This window comes from Pinus tabuliformis, chromosome J (genome assembly GCF_031772625.1).
Source record: "Pinus tabuliformis cultivar Carrire ecotype Pingquan chromosome J, CPIR1, whole genome shotgun sequence".
Taxonomy (NCBI): domain Eukaryota; kingdom Viridiplantae; phylum Streptophyta; class Pinopsida; order Pinales; family Pinaceae; genus Pinus; species Pinus tabuliformis.
In genome coordinates, this window is record NC_142295.1 from 557909647 (window position 1) to 557929156 (window position 19510).

A 19510-nucleotide genomic window follows, 5' to 3' on the forward strand; every position below is an offset into this window, starting at 1 on the left:
ACATATAAAACCAAAATAAAATGGCATACCTTGGACTACCTTGAAGTAGAGGTTGGGATCAAAATTACTTCTTATGATTCCCAACTTCACCAAATAACTATCTATGTGGGTGTACCATGCTCTGGGGGCTTGCTTCAAACCATATAATGCCTTCTTCAAGCTGCAAACATGTGTCTTTTGATCCTCCACTTCAAATCCCTATGGCTACTCAGCGTACACTTATTCTTGTAACATACCATGGAGGAATGTTGTATTGGCGTCCATTTAATGAAGGGTCAACCCTTGACTTGCGACAAGAGAAACTATTGAATGAATGGTTATATATCAAGACATAGGTGCAAATATATCACCATAATCTTCTCCCTCTTTCTGGGCGAATCCTCGGGCCACGAACCTTGCCTTGTATTTCTCAATGATTCCATTGACTCCATGTTTAATCTTGAATAACGATTTTGAAGTCACCACATATTTCCCCTTTGGTCTTGGCACAACATCCCATACATCATTCTTCATAATTGATTCATATTCTTCAGCCATAACATCCTTCCAAACTTGTTCTTTCACGACTTCTTCAAAGATGGGAGGTTCGGCTTGAATCATAGTGCTCATAGTTGCAACATATCCCTGGTACCTACATGGATTCTTGCTTTCTCTAAATTATCTTTGAATGTCGGCACATCTCTCGTCATCGAGTAATGGGTCACAAAGCCAAAGTGGGCTCTTCCTAGCAGGAGGATCACATGGAGGAGGATCTAAGGGGTCCATGGGTTCCATGGGATCATCAACAATGTCTCTCTTGGATTCAGGCATGGAAGGACCATCTAAAATATCCATATCATCATTCTTCTTCTAAGGAGGAGGAGGTTGAGGAAGGTCCCTTTCTTTCTCAAGAGAAACACCTTCATCAAACATTATGTTATCACTTAGAACTAAAATTGATACATGCAACTTTCCATCCTAGCCCGATGATGAAGGTCAGTGTTAGTTTAATTTGGTTTTAATTTTTTCCCTTAGAATCTGGAGTTTTGATGAGTTTTTTGAGTCAAGTTATTCTCAACTCCCATTGGTTCCCCTCCATCTACCATTGTTCTATAGCCACCGGTTATCTTATGTCAGTCACCGTGTCTTGTTGTAATTTCGCAGCGCAATGCCAATTAGGCAGTTTCGCAGCGCAATCATAGTTAGGCAGTTTCGCAGTGTATCATGATTAGCCAGTTTCGCAGCGCATCATTAAAATTTTAAACTGACAGCGCTGCGAAATCATGGATTCATACTTCCGTAGCGAATCTTTCCCGAAATGTCAAGTCTGTTAGGTGAGTCATAGGCCATGTCTTCTCATGTCAGCTCATGTACCCCTCTTATCACATTTCACCACTCATTGCCACTATCACCACCACTAGATCTGTTGATACGCACGAATTATCATTCCCAAGAAAGACAACCATGCATAAACCTTAATGATGGCCGTAAGTCTTGCATGAGTGAAAAATCTGCAAGGTTACATCTTGAAAGGTTTTAAACGGAAAAATTCAAAATTCAAGCGAGGCTGATAATCAAGCAAGGCTGAATGCAAATAGAAGCCGAATCACAATTCCAAGCAGAGCTGGTAGTCATTGTTTGTGAAGATCTGAAAGAATCAATGGAGAAAAAAGAGCACAGATCCGGTAAACCTCTGAGGACTGAACCTGAAGGTCTGGATATAACGCTGAGAAATGAAGAGGTGAAGAAAGCATTTAAAAATGCCGGGTGCTGGAAGTTTTGCAAAAAGTTACAAGGAGGACACGCATAGGTAACTAAGGAATTTGCACTTAACTTCACAGGTTTGAATTCAAAGGTAGCCATGTTAGAATTGCAGGTTTCGCCAGAAGTGATATCTACTGTAACAGAGATCCCACGAGGAAAAGAGGAATGGTTTAAAAATTTCAAATTTGACATGAATCCTTGCAAGGAGTTTTTGAAGGATGATTATGTAAATGAGGATTTAAGTAAGGCAGTGCCCAGGAATTATGTCAAAGAACATTATGCTCACTTACTCACCTGCATACAGAAATATCTGACTTGTGAAGGAAGGTATAACAAGGTTTATTCTTACCATTTCAAACTCCTTTTGCACTTCATCGGAAAGGTCTCCATAGACTTACCTTTTTATCTGTTCCGTAGTTTGAGCAAGATGTGTGATAAGGTACAAATGAGGAAAGAGGATTGTGAAACCTCTTTGTTTCATCATGGTTTAATTAAACTACTGGTTTTAGATGGGCTCCAAAAGGTAGACAGAGATTGGAATTCATTTATTTTTATGGCTGGCTTCAAAAGCCAGACTGGCCTCACTCCTCAACCTGTTAGAGATGTTACAATAGCTGAGCTCCAAACAGAAGTAAGAGCTAAAAGAGTTCCAAAGTCACAAGTAAGAAAACAAGTGAAGCCACTCATCATCCAAGATCAACCTCAGCAATCAACTAAGGAAAAAGCTTAAGGTAAAAAGACTGTACCTGAAACAAGCACATCTGAAGTAGTCTCAAGGGTAAGAACAAGAAGTCAGATAAATAAGGAAAAAGGTAAAGCTATAGCAGTTGAAGAAAGTCCAGTGTCCAAGGCAAGTTTAAATGATTTATTACAGGCTATTGAATTCGAGCAGTCTCTACCAGTTCAAATCGAATTGATGCAGTCAGAACAAGAAAGCACCAAGAAATCTAAGGCCTCAAAAAGGCTTAAATTTGATGTGCCAGCTGAAGAATTCGTTTTTAAACCTAGAAGACCTATGACAAGGAGATTCCAGCAAGTACAGGAAGCACTGCCAAGAACAGAGGAAACAGGGGAAGAGACACAGAAAAACGCAAGCAAAACAGTCATCACATCTCAAGGAGATAATATAGCAGCCATAAAGAGCCAATTAGAATCAGCTAAATATGAGATTTCCAAATTGAAGAAAGCCGCTAGAAAACATGCAGTCATACACGCAAAGTATTATAAAGCTCTATGGAAAGGGAATGAAACCCTAGAAGCCCAGTTGAATTCAGTGGTTGATGGCCATTCACAATTTCACACATGGACAGTACCAGCAATCAAAGAAGCCAAGTACATCAGAAGGATCAATATGCAACTGAGAGCTGGGAATAAGGCTATGAAGAAACAAATTGAAGATCTGAAGGCACAACTAAGTCAGCTACCTGCTAAATGAGTTTTCATGTCAAGTAAGATTTTGTTTTAAAATTTTGACAAATTCGCTTGATTTTATCTTCCTGAGGAAATATAAATCCCTATTCGACATGTGGAAAGTCTAAAGAAGTTTTTGGCAATCAAGTACTCGGCTAATAAAGGTCTCGGGTTAAAAGCAAGCTGTTTTAAATAATTCAGTAGTTTCGTAGCGCGCTACGAAACTGCTGTAGGTGATGATTTTAACGCAAATCAAGCAGTTTTGAATTATAAGCAGGAATTTTGAAAGGGAAACATCTAAAAGGCATACAAGGCATCATCTGAAGCTATCCAATAGTTAACCAGGTCAAGACACGTTGAGATAATATGCATTCGAATCCAACTTTAGATTTTTGTCATAAAGGAAGCATATTTCATATTTATCACACTTCAGGATATGTGAAACAGTTACAGTTTGCAAACATTTTGGCTTTCACGTATGCAAACGGTGGACAGCACATCAAAGACGTGGCAGTTTGCTCCATTTTAGGGTAATTAAAAGATAAAGGATATACTTCGTTGGATCCGGACATGTTAAGGCAGACTAAAGACCGATACACAGGGACAGTTTCATATGTTTCAGGGTATTGGAAAGGATGTGTCATTAAAGATCAAACATGGAGCTTTGAACATCCATTACAGCCAAACTAAAGGGGAGCAGATGTCAAAGAACGAGGATCATTGTAATTAAAGCCATCATGCTTGTAATATGGAGTTAGAGTCATAGTTGATTCAGATCTCTAAAAAAACTCCAGTCATCACCTTGTTGTATTTATTAGTTAGTTAAAAGGTTAATAGGTGTCATTAGAAGTAGTTTTCGAATTCCCCTCATGCTGGAGGAGGAATCTCGATCAGTTAGAATAAGAGTTCTATATATAGCTGAAACAGCAATGTAATGAGGGTTGGAAAATTTTATGATACAGCTTATATTTGGCTTATGTAAAGACTCATTTCAGTAATATAATTTTGACTTTACTTCTCAGGATTCATGAGGGATTTCTATTGTTCAGAATATGTGATCTTGTTCTTTCCATAATTTTTACAGTGGTATAGATGTATAATCACTCAGAACTCACTGAATGTGCTCTGATTTCTTGTATGCATTTATAAACTGTGGTCCTATATGAGTTATGTTCTGAATATCTAAATGCTGAGTGCCCTGACTTCTATGTAAGGTTGAGTTCACTGTTATATTGAGGTGTTGTTGACTCCATAAGCCCAATGGATAGATGTTTAATGTTTTTCCAGCATTCATATTTTTCACAGTTGTTCTATAAGAGTTAGCCATCTTAGCTTTAATCAAAATCATTAATCCTTTAAGAGAGAGCCCTCTCAGGTTGAGGAGGCTAAGCCTCAGCCTAAAGTAGGTTGAAATAGTTACTTGAAGTCTTCCTGGTCTGCAGCCTTCCAGGGCCTGATTTTGAGATAACACATTACATCCCTGCTAATTTCAACCTTCCTTTGACTAGGAATATATATTCTAAATTCTTTAAATTTTTCACAATATCTAACAAATGTTCCTTTTCTTCTCGTGTCTTTCATCTTGTTTCTTTTGTCCTTCAACACATGGAATATATGGGGTAGCCAAAGATACAAATATGGCCAACATCAGGCTTGACACTTGTGAACACTTCTTTGGGGGTCTTGTTTTCCAATGCTAGATGAGGGACCCTATTTTGAACATATACGAAAGTATTCATTGCTTCTCCCCAAAGGAACTTTGAAAACTTTTGATCATGGAGCATGGCACAAGTAGCTTCTACAATGGACCTATTCTTTCTTTCAGCTACTCCATTTTGTTTAGGACTATAGGGCACAATTGTCTCTTTATTGATACCTTCCTTCTTGTAAAAATCGATGAACTCATTCGAAATGTATTCTCCACCATTGTCAGACCTGAAGATCTAAATTTTATTCCCTATTTTATTTTTGACCAAAGATTTGAACTCCTTGGAAATTTCAAAGGATTCATCCTTGTGATTCAAATAATATATCCACGTCTTTCTTGAGAAGTCATCAATGAAGGTGATGTAGTAGAGATGACCACCAGTATAATGTATGGGCATTGAACCACACATGTCAGAATAAATGAATTGGAGGATGTCTTTCATCTTTTCTTGCTAGAGGGGAATGGCCCCCTTGTCTTCTTTCCACTGACACAACCTGGACATACTCCATCATGATGGGCTTGAACATCAGGAATTCCAAAGACTAATTTCTTCAATTTCGAAAGAGCATCATAATGTATATGGGCCAATCTTCGGTGGCATAATTTGCTCATATGAATAGTATCATGGACCAATGCTGAAAGAGGTATACCAGTGACTCTATAGAATCCTTCAAATCTCGAGCCCAACGTAAATGCATCTCTCATAAAGGATCCAACAGGTCAAGTAAGAAATTTTCCCTTGATGATGGCAACCATTATCCCTTTATCTTCCAAAGAAGATACAGATACCAAATTTTTCTTCAATCCCGACACATGCATCACATCATGGAGCAAAAAAGATTCTCCAGAATCCAAATGAAATTTGACAGACCCAAAGCCTTTAACGGGATGAGTGAAGTTGTCTCCAAGAATAATTTTCAAATTTGACTCCCTCTCTACCAAATTAGAGATAAATTCCTTATACCTAGAGAAATGATAAGTGACCCCACTATCAACCAACCAACTATCCCACGAACTTGGAGGAAAGGAATTAGTGAGACCAGAAATAAGAATATATTCAGATTGATTGGAAACATTACTTTAATACCTGAAGTATCTTGAATTCTTTTGAGGACAATGATCTTCTTCATGAACACCTGTATCACCTATTCTTCTTCTTTCATCTCTTCCATTACGATCATTCCTTCGGTCATATCTTCTTCTTCGATAATTAAACTTGTTATTGTTTATTCTAGTGTTGTAGCATAGACCATTGTTCTTCTCGGGACAATCTCGAGCATAATGGCCTTTCTTGTGACAATTGTTGTTGGCATTATGGCACAGGTTTGGAGCTATGGCACAAGTGTTGTCCTTGATGGCAACTCTCTTTGGTAATAGATCTCAGTTCAGGCTTTCAGAATGAAGGAAAAGACATATACGCAGGTTCATCTAGATGAAGACGCGTATACACGCGGGTTAGACGTTTCAAAGGTGTGTATGCGTATACACGCACTTTCATGCAAGGAAAAGCGCGTATATGTTGGAGAACTTACCTTTGGTCCGTGGTAGTTAGTCCTTGGTATTTGAACCTATGGTTTTGGACCATGGTACCTCGTCAGAAGTATTGATCCCAAGTATTGGGTCCGTGGTATTGGTTTATTAGGGTTTTGGACCGTGGTATTGTGGAAGGCCTAAGACTATAAAAGAGGAAGGAGATCATTTGGCAAATAATCATCGTAATTATTGTTGAATATCTGATAAAGTGCTAGATCTGGAATACTGGTAATTGGGTTATGGTGCAGATCTGGATCTGAATGAAGGAGGAACCTTAGCGCAAAGAGAAGGATAAGTTCTATTGATGGATCATAATCTTTAAGCTTGAATGATAGTATTTTTGTATGATTTTGATCTGTTATATGTGGCGCTTGCTTGATCTATAAAACTGATAATCTGGGTGAATTAGTGTTTGAATATCTGAAAGAGCGAATTATCCTTTATAGATCTATACGCAGGTTCAGTGAAGCGAAGGTGCGTATACACGCTGTCTCAGTGAATAAAAATAGCGTATACGCAGGTTGTTCCATACGCAGAAGCGTATGCATGCAGGTTTCAGGCTATTAAAGTAGCGTATATATTTTGAGTTGTGATCTTGCTGCTTCTGTTTATTGCTGCAGTGTTCTGGGTTTAGATTTGGTGTGTGGTTACTGTTACTGTGATCTGGGTACAGTCGTCAGAGAAGTGTTTATTTTGATTCAGTTTTGATTGGTGAAAAGGTGATTGGTTGATGCAGAAATTCTTGATGTTTGATTGATGCTATTTGTGGATCCAGTCTGAAAATTCATGAAACGTGGTCCCTGAAAGAAAGAGAAGGTTGTAGCCTTCTGTAGGCCAGCACCTACGTACTAGTATCTTGGCTAGTGCAAGAGCTAAGGGGGTTGTAGCTCCCTTCCAGGAGAAGCTGGAAAATGAGAGAGAGTTGTAGCTCTCTGCAGGTTACAACCTGCGTACTGGTAAAGGATTGCACCAGTGCAATTGTAAAAAGAAGTTTCTAATTAAAGAGAAGATAGAGACGAATTGCAGCAGGTGGTTTTCACCCACATTGGGTTTCCACCTTATATCTTGTGTTCTTGTGTGCGATTGTCTTTCTGCTCTGTTTTACTGTTTCTGGTTACTGGTTATTTGATTCTCAAACACTGATTAATAATCAACATCAAGAAGATAAAGTCATTTAAAAGTTTGCATTGTATACGTAGGGTTCCTTCTGCATAGTTGCGTATATACACAGGTTTAATTAACTGAAGTAGCATATATCATTTGATTTTGAAAGGAATATTTGACTTGATAATACTGATTCACCCCCCCTCTCAGTATTATTTCCAACAATTGTAACATTCAATCTATGATGATTCTATATCATTCCTTCTCTTTGAGTTTCGAGGAGGAGGCTTCCTTGAATTTGATGGACCTCCTTTTCCTTTCTTCTTCTTGTTTTGAGTGACGAATTCAGCAGGTTCTCCTTCTTCATGCTTTTGAATCTCGCCCCTTGATATCATCATTGATTATTCTTGAGTGAGCTTTCCAAAAATATCATCAAATGATGGGAAAGTATTACTGTTTCTTATAACAATAATGAAGGTTTCCCAAATGGAACGAAGACCTCTAAGAGTTACAATCACCAATTCCTTGTCAGGCACAATTTGCCCAACTCTTACAATTGATCTCTAAGATGAGATATCCTCATAATGTAGGATTTCACAAACTCTCCTTTATTCATCTTCATATATTTGAGTTGATCTTTCAAGGAGAGGATTTCATTCAATTTGTTAACTTCATACTTGCCAGCTATCTTATCATAAATGTCATTAGACTTCTTCAAATTTCCAACATACGCAAGTAAATTATCTTGTAAACCATCAGCTATAATTTGCTTTGCTTTTAATTCACCTTGCTTGTGCTTGTTATTCGTAGTAGTGGAAGCAGTCTCTAGAGGCTCAGGTACTTTTCCTTGAATGAATTCCAAAACATCATTGTTATCAGTTATGATCTCCAACCTAATTTTCCATGCAACAAAGTTAGATGAGTCACCCAACTTCTCATGTTCCTTGAAGAAAGAGGAAGACATCTTGAGTTGATTAAATAGGCTCCTTCAACTTTCCAAAGATGAATTCTTTAATTCTTGTTTCCTGTTGGGCTTGTCCTTCACCTTAGCTCTGATACCATGTTAAATTTTAGACCTCTATATGTTGGTCCAATTACTTTAGCCCAAATCTATTCTTCAATTAACAATTTTTCATCAATAATTAATACTTCCAATCATCAACAGTAATTGAAGATAGAACAGTAAATGCAATGACAAAGGAGACAATCAACACATCAACAAGAGACACCATATTTTCAGTCAATGACTAAGGAAGAACCTACTATGGGGAAAACCCTTGAAATTATTCTTCTATTAGATTGTCATAAAAAGTTCAACAAAGAGTACAATGAGCCAATAAAAAATAATCCAACAAAATCAACCCAACAATATTCAAAAATATGTTCCCAGCATCAATCCAGATCATAGACAACTTTTCGTGTTAGCTGTCAACTGTGGTCAAATGTCAAATTGTAACCCTAGATCCCAATGTCACAAAGGAATAGGTTTACGAGCATTTGAGAGCTTCCAACCGCACAGATGAGCCTACGGTTATAGTCGAAAATTCCTTGTGTCAAACTTGTGGTTGGAAACCAAAACCCTAAAACACATGCAAACTTCAGACCCTACAATCTTGGACCTGTACGAACCAATATCCTCAACCCAACCTTAGACCTATGTGAACCAATAAATGAAGAAGTGAAGAATAATATGCTTGGTGATGTCCAAATGAGCTTGAGGTCACTTCTATTTATAGGCTTCCAAGGGTGTCCAATTTCCTGATAGGGTCAACTTGTCCTTTTGTGCACATGAGGGATTTTCTTCAAAAATACACTTTCCCTTGTCTAAATTGAGCGCTCCAATAGTCAAAATTGGTCCTCTCGAAAAGAGGAATCTTGTCCCATTGTTGGAATTTGTCATTGAGATGAAAAATTAACAATAACAAGATGTTTAATATTATTGACAGGTTCCCATGACAAATTCCCATGCTCCAGAACACCTTCTTTGTCCTCCTTTACATATATGAGCGAGATGGTCTTCCTCGTGCTCACTATCATGTTTAACTGCCCTATGGTTACCAACGAAGAATCATTCTTCATTTGATAAGCTAGGATGATATACTTTATACTGTCCTTGAAAATATGATATCTATTTGACTTCCTGTAGTAGATAGCCTTCATGTTGAATAAATAAAGACTTCCAAGCACAATTCCACAAATATCCAATGGAACCACATCTATTTCAACTTCATCCACAAATATAGATGTAATAGAAAACCTAAGATTACAATTCTGAGTTACCTTCAGCTTAGTGTCATTATATACCCAACCAAGAAGATAAGGTTTAGGATGCGATGTTGTTTACAAATCCAACTTCTAAAGAACTGCCTTAGACATAAGATTGACTTGAGAACCTATGCAAACAAAGTATCTACTTTAAAATGCTTTGTTATCACCCTGATGTGAAAGAGTTCATTCCTCTTTCTTGCCGAAATTGAAGACAAAATAAAAGAACCAGAACCAACTTGTGAAGATGATGTACCCTTCAAACCCATAGTTGCAATTTGTGCCTCATTTCCAAAGTCTAATCCCAGATACTGCTAGACTGTCGTTGCCACATTTTGCTTTCCCTTCCTATCTCAGAACCACTTAAGCCTTAGCTCTGGATGTAGCTTCCAACAATGATCATCATCATGTCCCTCTTTCTTGCAATGGGTACAAGAAAGTTTTTCATCACCCTTCTTCACAAAAGTTGTTCTCTTTGGCTTCTCCTTTCCTTTTCCTTTATTGTCTTTTGACTGAATGTCTTCCATGAAGACTCCACCACCTTGTTCACTAATGCTTGAATATAGGTTGCTTTTACATAAACCTCATCTAATTTAGATGTATTTAACATAAAAATAGTGTTGCATATATACCCATGCAAACTACCAATATACTTCAAAAGAGTCTCTTGTGTGTTAAGTGGAATATTTAATGCCAATTCCTTTTTCCTAAACTCCTCTATAAAGTTGCATGCTTTGGCCTTTATGCTACCTCATAGATTTCCATTCTATTATTTCCTTCTGGTCATGTGCCAAAGGATAAAATTTCTTTTTCAATGCTGATGTAAATTCAAACCATGAGGAAAGAGTTTTACCTTCCTAAATTCTAGTCTCCCACCATATTAACTTAGTACCTTCCAATCGAAGAGAGGATAACTGAATTTTTACCTCGTCATTAACAATCTACTGCACACGATAATAGACTTCCATTTAGCGAATCTAGTTGTCAATATTTTCAACATTAATCTCCCCATCATATACTGACAAGTCAAATTTATTATCTTCTTCGAAGTGGCTTTCCCACGAGGAGATGGAGGAGGAGAACAAGGAGGACTTAAAGGAGGAGGAGGAGTGTTTTTTGAATGACCTTCATTTCCCTCATATTTCACTTCTTTCTTTGGTGAGCTTCCCTCTCTAAAATCCTTCCATTCCCAATACATTTCGTCAACCATGGCCTTCATCACCATGAAAGCTTCACGAAACTCTTTCTCGAAACCAAAAGGATTTTGTTCTCCCTCGTGTGATGACATTTCTCTTCTTCGAGTAAAGCTTCTCAATCCAATTTCCAGATTGCCTTCAATAAGTGTTCCTTCACCTTGCTTGAATTTTCTCTTGGTTATCATGCACACTCACAAACCACCATCAATCCTACTCTAATAGCACTTGATCAAAACTTGATCTAAGATATTTTAAAGTGATTTGACTTGTATAAATGTTCAAGCGTGAATGATAAAATCTAAACTAGAAATTAACTATATCAATCATCAAATACTTTAAATGAAGTTGCAATTAAAAACAAAATGTATAATATTGAGACAAGAAGAAAATAAGGACAAAACCAATTAATAACGGAGTTCATCCAATGTCCCATCTCCAAGGTAATGACCTCTTTATTATTCTACCAAAAACAACAATTACAAAATCTCTCCAAAATTCTTGCAACAAATGAGCTCTTTGCTACCAAACCTGGCCTTCTAAATGCCACAAAAAAAACTTCCTTTGGTTACTACTAAATCAAGCTCCTAAAATCTTCTCTTATATACAAAGCGCAGAGGCCAAAATATGGCTCAAAAGTCTTCAAAAACATAGATTTTGGTCCAATCTAATTTTGTTGCAGTCCAGTCAATTCTAGCCGTTTCCTTTGGTCAAAATTAGTTGTTTCTTTCTAGCCGTTGGGATGATCGGTCTCTCTATTTAATTTGTTGCCAGAGTCTAGTTCTTCATCTTGTCTCGACGATGAACCACACTTACTAGTTCAAAACATGTCAACAAATAAATTTTAATGTGATTATCGTCGAAAACATCTCTCATAAACATATTATAGATCACAGAAAGCTCAATTCAATAACATATATTTTACCACCACCAAGACTTGGCACTTAGTGGAAATTTTGTTTTGTATATACAACACTTAAGAGTTCGCAGCCCTGGGGTCAAACCTGTGACGGTTGCGGGCCCATATGGTATGGTCCACGTGTGTTCGCTGGGCGCTTTAGTAAATATAACCACATTTTATCTCATAACTCAACAGCATATTGAGATACAAAATTATGTTAAGTATGGTATATTTTTATAATAATAACCATACTCATGTCCCATATATATATATATATATATATATATATATATATATATAGATATACGTCCAATTATTAGTCCCTGCCTGGGACTATTAGCGATCGATCGATCGTTGACTGAGCATTAGTTCATAGTTTGACCGTTTTTATTTCAGTGTTTTGGCATTTTAACCTAAGTTTAATGCTTCGGAATTTCATTCAACAAACTTTTAACCAAATTTTTGCTTCAGAAAAGAATTGGGGTCTTATTACAGACTTCATGTTGTTCGATGTAAAAATATTGGGGGAAATATGATGTTATCCAAAGTACGGTTGATATGCCACTTGTCTCAAAGTTCGTAGGTTTCAGGACATTCTGAGCTGAACATTTTAAGCATAAGTAAAGTTTTTGGTACCTGTTCTACGTGTCCTACATGCAGGACAGATATTTGCATATGGTTGAAGTGTGCCAGATGTTTGGATATCATTGAAGTATGCATATCGTTGAAGTATGCAGGGGCGTCCACGGTGGTCTAGAAATGGTTTCTCCGAAGTAAGTTCGAGGAGCAGAGGAGTAGAGCAGAGAGTGTCGACCAGCTAGTTTGAGGAGCAAAGGAGAAGAGAGTGTCGAGCAGCAGGATCTGTGAAGGGAGGAGCTTCAGGTTTATAGCTTGTAAGTTCCATTTTACAATGACTTAATTACAACAGTTCCACGATTACAGTTGTTTTTTTTCATGGGATTTATTTGGTTTGGCTTCGGCCAGTTTTTGTGCAGCTAGTAGACGCTTTTTCCATGAGCATGAAGGCAAGAATAGCCCTTCTAGGACTAGTGGGAGCTCTTACCTTCCTTATCTGTCGCGACTGACTTCAGCCCTTGCCTTGAAGCCCCAACTGTATACGTCAAACTATAAGTGGCTTTTTAGCGAAACTGATAATCTCGCAGAAGCCGTTGGTTAGCTAGACCAGGCCCTCACGGTAATGTGTTTCACAGCAAGCACATGTCTTGCTTCTTTCATGCAGAGAGAAGAAAAGCCTTCTTTGGCCTTTGAGGTTGTCGCTCATGGAGCCGTGGATATCCCTGCCCTGCAGCTTGAAAAGCATCGCCCTCCCATATCAAGGACTTCCTATTCTGCTGGAAAAGCCACTATAACCGTCTCATTGGCTTCGTCCTCTCTTTCGGCAGCAGATCTTTCTGCTTATTAAGCTTATGCCCCATTCATCGCCCTTGCTACAAGATTGAAGCTTTCACCAGGATTCCCTTCCTAAACAAAGGCACACACCTAGCCGTTCTCGCTACCTTCTATTACCGACTATTACCGATTTGGAATTCAGTCACCAAGACGAATCCCTATCTATAGTCCCTTTGTCGAGAATCTCATATATAGGCCAAGGCGTTCAGGACCGATGTGCCGAACGCGAGGGGGGAAATCCCAAACATGCCAGGCCTTGCAGCTCGAGAATCTCCAACCGACTCCCTGCCGTCCCTACTAAGAAAGCGGGTGCGAATGACTGTCTTAAACGGACAGTGGAGGATTATGATTACCCAGACAAGCCCTTCTTGTATGCAAAAATATTAAAATGACATAAATTAACACATACATATTATCATAAATCAAAATGGCATATCATGCATAACTACTCTTCTGCATGTATACCATGTTAAGAAATATGATAGAATGAACAACAAACTAGTACTAGGTTCCAACCCCTTGTAGAAATGGGAAATTGCAAAAAGAATCTGAAAATAGGGCATTAGTCCATAATCATGAACAAAATATATGGGCAATATTCGGTATAGATGACTCATAAAATCCTCAAGTGAAGTGTATACAAGTAATATTTGGAAAAAATAATGGAAGTAACCTAATTATATGCTTACAACGGCTTTAAGAAGTAAAATATCACAGTTAAAGCATTATGTCGATATGGACGAGGTTGGACCTAATAAAAATTGGCTCAAAGGAAAAACTTTTTCAAAACATTAATTTTAAGTTAAATTGACTGTAATTCAATGAACAAAAAAGAACATTCTGAGTAGCCTCCCCTTGTTTGTAATAGAACTCGAGTTAGGTCAGCCCTCCCCCAACCGCTCCGTAAATGCGATTTCTTGGTCATCTGGCGCATTCCCGGGTTCAGGGTTAAGCCTTGTAATGTTGGACATTCAAGAGAGACATAGGTAAAGACGTTGGGTATGCATGAAGGACGAGAGGCATGCAACTGGTAAAGTTGTGGGCTCCACAGTAGTTTACGTGTTTGAAATATGTTTTTGTATTATACCTTTCTTTTTGCATGTGTGACTAAGTGTCTAGTTAAAAGCTTTGTCTTTAACTTGTTTAAAAGCTTTGTCTTTACTTTGTTACGGTTTACCTTGTTACAATACAGTTTGTCTTTGCTTTTATACATTTGAATTTCTACAGCGGTTGAGGTCCAGTTCAATTTGACAGCGTTTGCACTTCAATTGGCGACCTGCAAACCGCAGTATTCTGGTATGCGTTATTCTTTCACAATATTCACATATAAAGAGGCAGAGTGAAAGGCCTTCATAGAATCAACACAAAAGCAGTACAGCTTCAAGTGATTCTGTCTAGCCTCTTAAATGCTAGCTCAAACAGTGAATAAGTGATGCATTGTCTGGTGCTCAATTAGCCTGTCTAATCTTTCCTTTCTTAAGTAGACTTGATTGACTACACTCTTTTGATGTTTCCTCGTCTCGTTTCTAGCCTTCCATCATTGGTCTATATAAACATATATTGAGGTGTGCATTTGATCCACTTCTAACTGGTTTATCAACTAAGTATATATTTTATTTATCTTTGGAACTGTTATTTAGTAAACATATTATTCCAATTGTCTGAATCATGGTGCCTGTTTCTTTTAAATGTCTGTGATCGATTGAAATTTCAAACATTATCCTTGCATCTTACCGTTGATACATAGAGGAACCTGAGGTTTTCTCAAGAGAGAGGTTACACTAGCTTTCCTTAGGTCGGACCTCTGTCGTTTCTGGTTCAGATCTGTGGTTGTTAAGGACGGTATTTGGTGTGTGCCATGATTACAGGGGAATTATAGCTGGGCAAAATTCCAGGCTCCCAAATCTTTAGAGATCATGCTGTGATTGTCTGATACTTGTACCAATTATGCCCTCAAATTGTTTGCACAATGACAAACAGTATTATTTTTCAGAAACTCCTTTTCATTCAGATTAGGTTTTTGCCTTGAATATTAGTAATCTGTCAACATTCAGATTAGGTTTTTGCCATGCTTCATAGTCCATGAAGAGTTTGAGGCCAAGCATGAGAAAATGTTCATTTTCAGAAACTCCTTTTCATTCGGATTAGTTTTTTGCCATAAATATTAGTAATCTGTTAACACTCAGATTAGGTTTTTTCCATGAAGATTCTGACAACATTCATATTAGTTTTTTGTCATCTTTAGAATTCACTATCTTGAATGTTGTTAGTTTTTTGCCATAAATATTAGTAATCTGTTTTTTGCCATGAAGATTCTGACAACATTCAGATTAGTTTTTTGTCATCTTTAGAATTCACTATGTTGAATGTTGTAACCAAACCAAAAAGTTAATGCGAGTAAACTAATGCTGAAGAGTCAATTTATAAAATAACAAGAATCAAGTGTTTTCTAAAGTAAATTGGCTCTTCACCGTGGCATCAGGGACCAAACCAAAAAGTTAGTGATCGATTGAAATTTCAAACATTATCCTTGCATCTTGTTGTTGATACATAGAGGAACCTGAGGTTTTCTCAAGAGAGAGGTTACACTAGCTCTAAAGGAACCTAAGGTTTTCTAGGTTCAAGATTTTTGTTTTCAGGATATATGATTCTCAATACTGTTAATTTGTGGTATGTTTTTTCTTAATTTCAGAAAACATGTTAACTCTCTGTTAATGTTAAGGTATGCGCTCATCAAGTTTTCGTTATTTTGCTAGTCCTATTGATTCCATACCCAATGTAACTATCGCAATATAGGTTGCATATGGTCCATATTTTTAGTCATCTTTATAGAATGTGCCAAATCCCCATCAGTCATATTTCTTTGACAATATATCTGAGATAATGCAGTTGTATTTTGTTTCCTCCCATGACTACAATTATACAGTTTTTTTCGTGCTGAAAAATAAATCCAGTGACAACATTTCTCTCTTTGGCATCACATAATGCATCACTGTAAACAAATCTTTCTTTCTGTGCCTAGGCTCCATCGTTTCTGGTTCAGATCTGTGGTTGTTAAGGACGGGATTTGGTGTGTGCCACGATTACAGGGGAATTATAGCTGGGAAAAATTCCAGGCTCCCAAATCTTTAGAGATCATGCTGTGGTTGTCTGGTACCTGTACCAATTATGCCCTCAAATTGTTTGCACAATGACAAACAATATCATTTTTCATAAACTTCTTTTCATTCGGATTAGGTTTTTGCCATGAATATTAGTAATCTGTCAACATTCAGATTAGGTTTTTGCCATGCTTCATAGTCCATGAAGAGTTTGAGGCCAAGCATGAGAAAATGTTCATTTTCAGAAACTCCTTTTCATTCGGATTAGTTTTTTGCCATAAATATTAGTAATCTGTTAACATTCAGATTAGGTTTTTGCCATGAAGATTCTTAAAACATTCAGATTAGTTTTTTGTCATCTTTAGAATTCACTATCTTGAATGTTGTTAGTTTTTTGCCATAAATATTAGTAATCTGTTAACATTCAGATTAGGTTTTTGCCATGAAGATTTTGACAACATTCAGATTAGTTTTCTGTCATCTTTAGAATTCACTATGTTGAATGTTGTAACCAAACCAAAAAGTTAATGTGAGTAAACTAATGCTGAAGAGTCAATTTATAAAATAACAAGAATCAAGTGTTTTCTAAAGTAAATTGGCTCTTCACCGTGGCGTCAGGGACCAAACCAAAAAGTTAGTGATCGATTGAAATTTCAAACATTATCCTTGCATCTTGCCGTTGATACATAGAGGAACCTGAGGTTTTCTCAAGAGAGAGGTTACACTAGCTCTAAAGGAACCTGACGTTTTCTAGGTTCAAGATTTTTGTTTTCAGGATATATGATTCTCAATACTGTTAATTTCTGGTATGTTTTTTCTTAATTTCACACAACAGGTTAACTCTCTGTTAATGTTAAGATATGCGCTCATCAAGTTTTTGTTATTTTGTTTCCTTTGTAATTTGCAAATTAAAGCATACGAACAGTTCCTATATTGTTCTGTTTGGTCAATCGTCAAAAATTAAAAGCAAGCATGTTAGATAACTCACATCTCACATCTTTTCTCAAAGCTTCTCAAATTCCTGTTGTTCTATCACTTATTTTTCAGTGCTCATAACTCATGACAATCCAAGTGATGTTATAAAGGCAATATACAACATTGGGCAACATGTTTAACTAGTAAAATATAGATTTCAATAGACAATCTATTGTTATTTTATTTCACAAATGCAATCAACAATAATGTTAACTTTCAGAAATATTCTTAAAGTTATGGTGCATTTTTTCATTTTGTCTTTCCACTGCTTCCTTTTGTTAACTTGCAGAAATATTCTTAAAGTTATGCTGCATTTTTTCATTATGTCTTTCCACTGTTTCCATTTCCAATTCCTTTGTTATTTATAAATATGACTTGTTGCTAGAAATTTGATATTTGTTTGGCAACATAATGCAAGAGCCTATTTTTTTAATATATATATTTTGTTCGAAACAATTATCTTCACTTTTTGCTAATTTGATCAATATTTTTTGCAAAGCTGTAGAAGGCAATTGCAGAAGGCAAGTCTGGTAAGCAATTGCAAATGATGGAAGAAATAATAGATGTTGACAGTTACAAATTCAGATTACAATGCATTTTTCCTGACAACATTGATACTGTATTAAAAAGAAATGGTCTTTTTAGACTAAATGCATTTTCATATACTTTAGGAGATTGTCTATTTGACTCATTCGAAATGCTTCTACATTTTCGTTATACTTCAAATGAACTACGAAATAGGTTAATAGAAGATTTTCTTTTTTGCTTAAACAATAATGATGTTGAAGCAATAGAGTCATATGAGTATGAACTAGCACCTGACTTCCTATACAAGTTACATGGAATTAATGATATTGGTACATATCTTCATAAAATGCGTTGTTCTGCATCTACAAATATAAAGGAGTCTGACCGAGGTTTATGGGGTGATACCTTTTGCATACGTTGGTTAGCTAAATGGCTAGATATATCAATTGAAGTTTGGTCATTGACAAGAAAAACAAGATATTTGCTTTTTAATCAACATGAAAATACAATTCCATATTGCATTCTCTTTCATGATGCAAATCCTGTTAGTGATCGTTATGAACCATTGCTTTACCAAAAGTTTCCAATACGCATTTGCAGCCAGTCTAATATCTACCTGTCATCTATTTGCAAAGATATTGAAAGCCACTGGATGCATATTGCAGATAATATGCTTTTAAATGAATTAACGATCGCAAAGAAAATGACATCTAATTGTGGTGACAATCTCTTTAATGCAATTTGCTGTTTAGTGGCAACAAAATTCGATGCACAGTGTTTGCGACTTTACATTGTCCAATCTTTTTGCAACGCACTTATGCATAAGAATCGAGATGCATTACATTGTTTAGAACAATACCTAGTAGTTGATGTGATACACTATGCAATGAATAACAACTGGCAACAATATCTCATAAATATGGCAATGCCATATGAGAAAGGACAGGTAGAAGGCAGACCATTCTGTTTGCAATGGATATCTGTGATATTCAAAGTCAATATCCAGGTATGGTCCTCTGTTGCTAATAACTTTGTCAGTTACAGTTCTGCTTATTCGACATGCAATCATATTGTTAACATCATGTCATTCAGGACAGATACATCACATATTCACTACCACGCAATGATACAAAAATATGTTCACAATTCTCAACAAGTGTACATGGAAGCAAAAGAGGATTGTAATCAATTGCATCATAAGCATATACTAGAAAAACAACAATGTATATCTCAAGTACATTTTAACAATAATATTTCATTTGAGATAGCATCTCATTTAGAACAAATGCAGCCAACTAAGCATCGTAGGCTCAATTATCACAAACTAAAGCAATTCATACGTACAAATTGCAAATGCAGCAATGTACATAACAATGATAACATCTTTTGTGATAATCATGTACTAGAAAATCAACAACCTAGTTCTTGCATTAGCAACTTTGGTAAGCAATTGGAAATGATGGAAGAAATAATACATGTTGACAATGACAAATTCAAATTACAATGCATTGTGCCTGAGAACATTGATTGTTTTTTACTAGAAAAACAACAATGTATAGCTCAAGTACATTTTAACAATAATATTCAATCTGGGCTAGCATCTCATTTACAACAAATGCGACCAACTAAGCATCGTAGG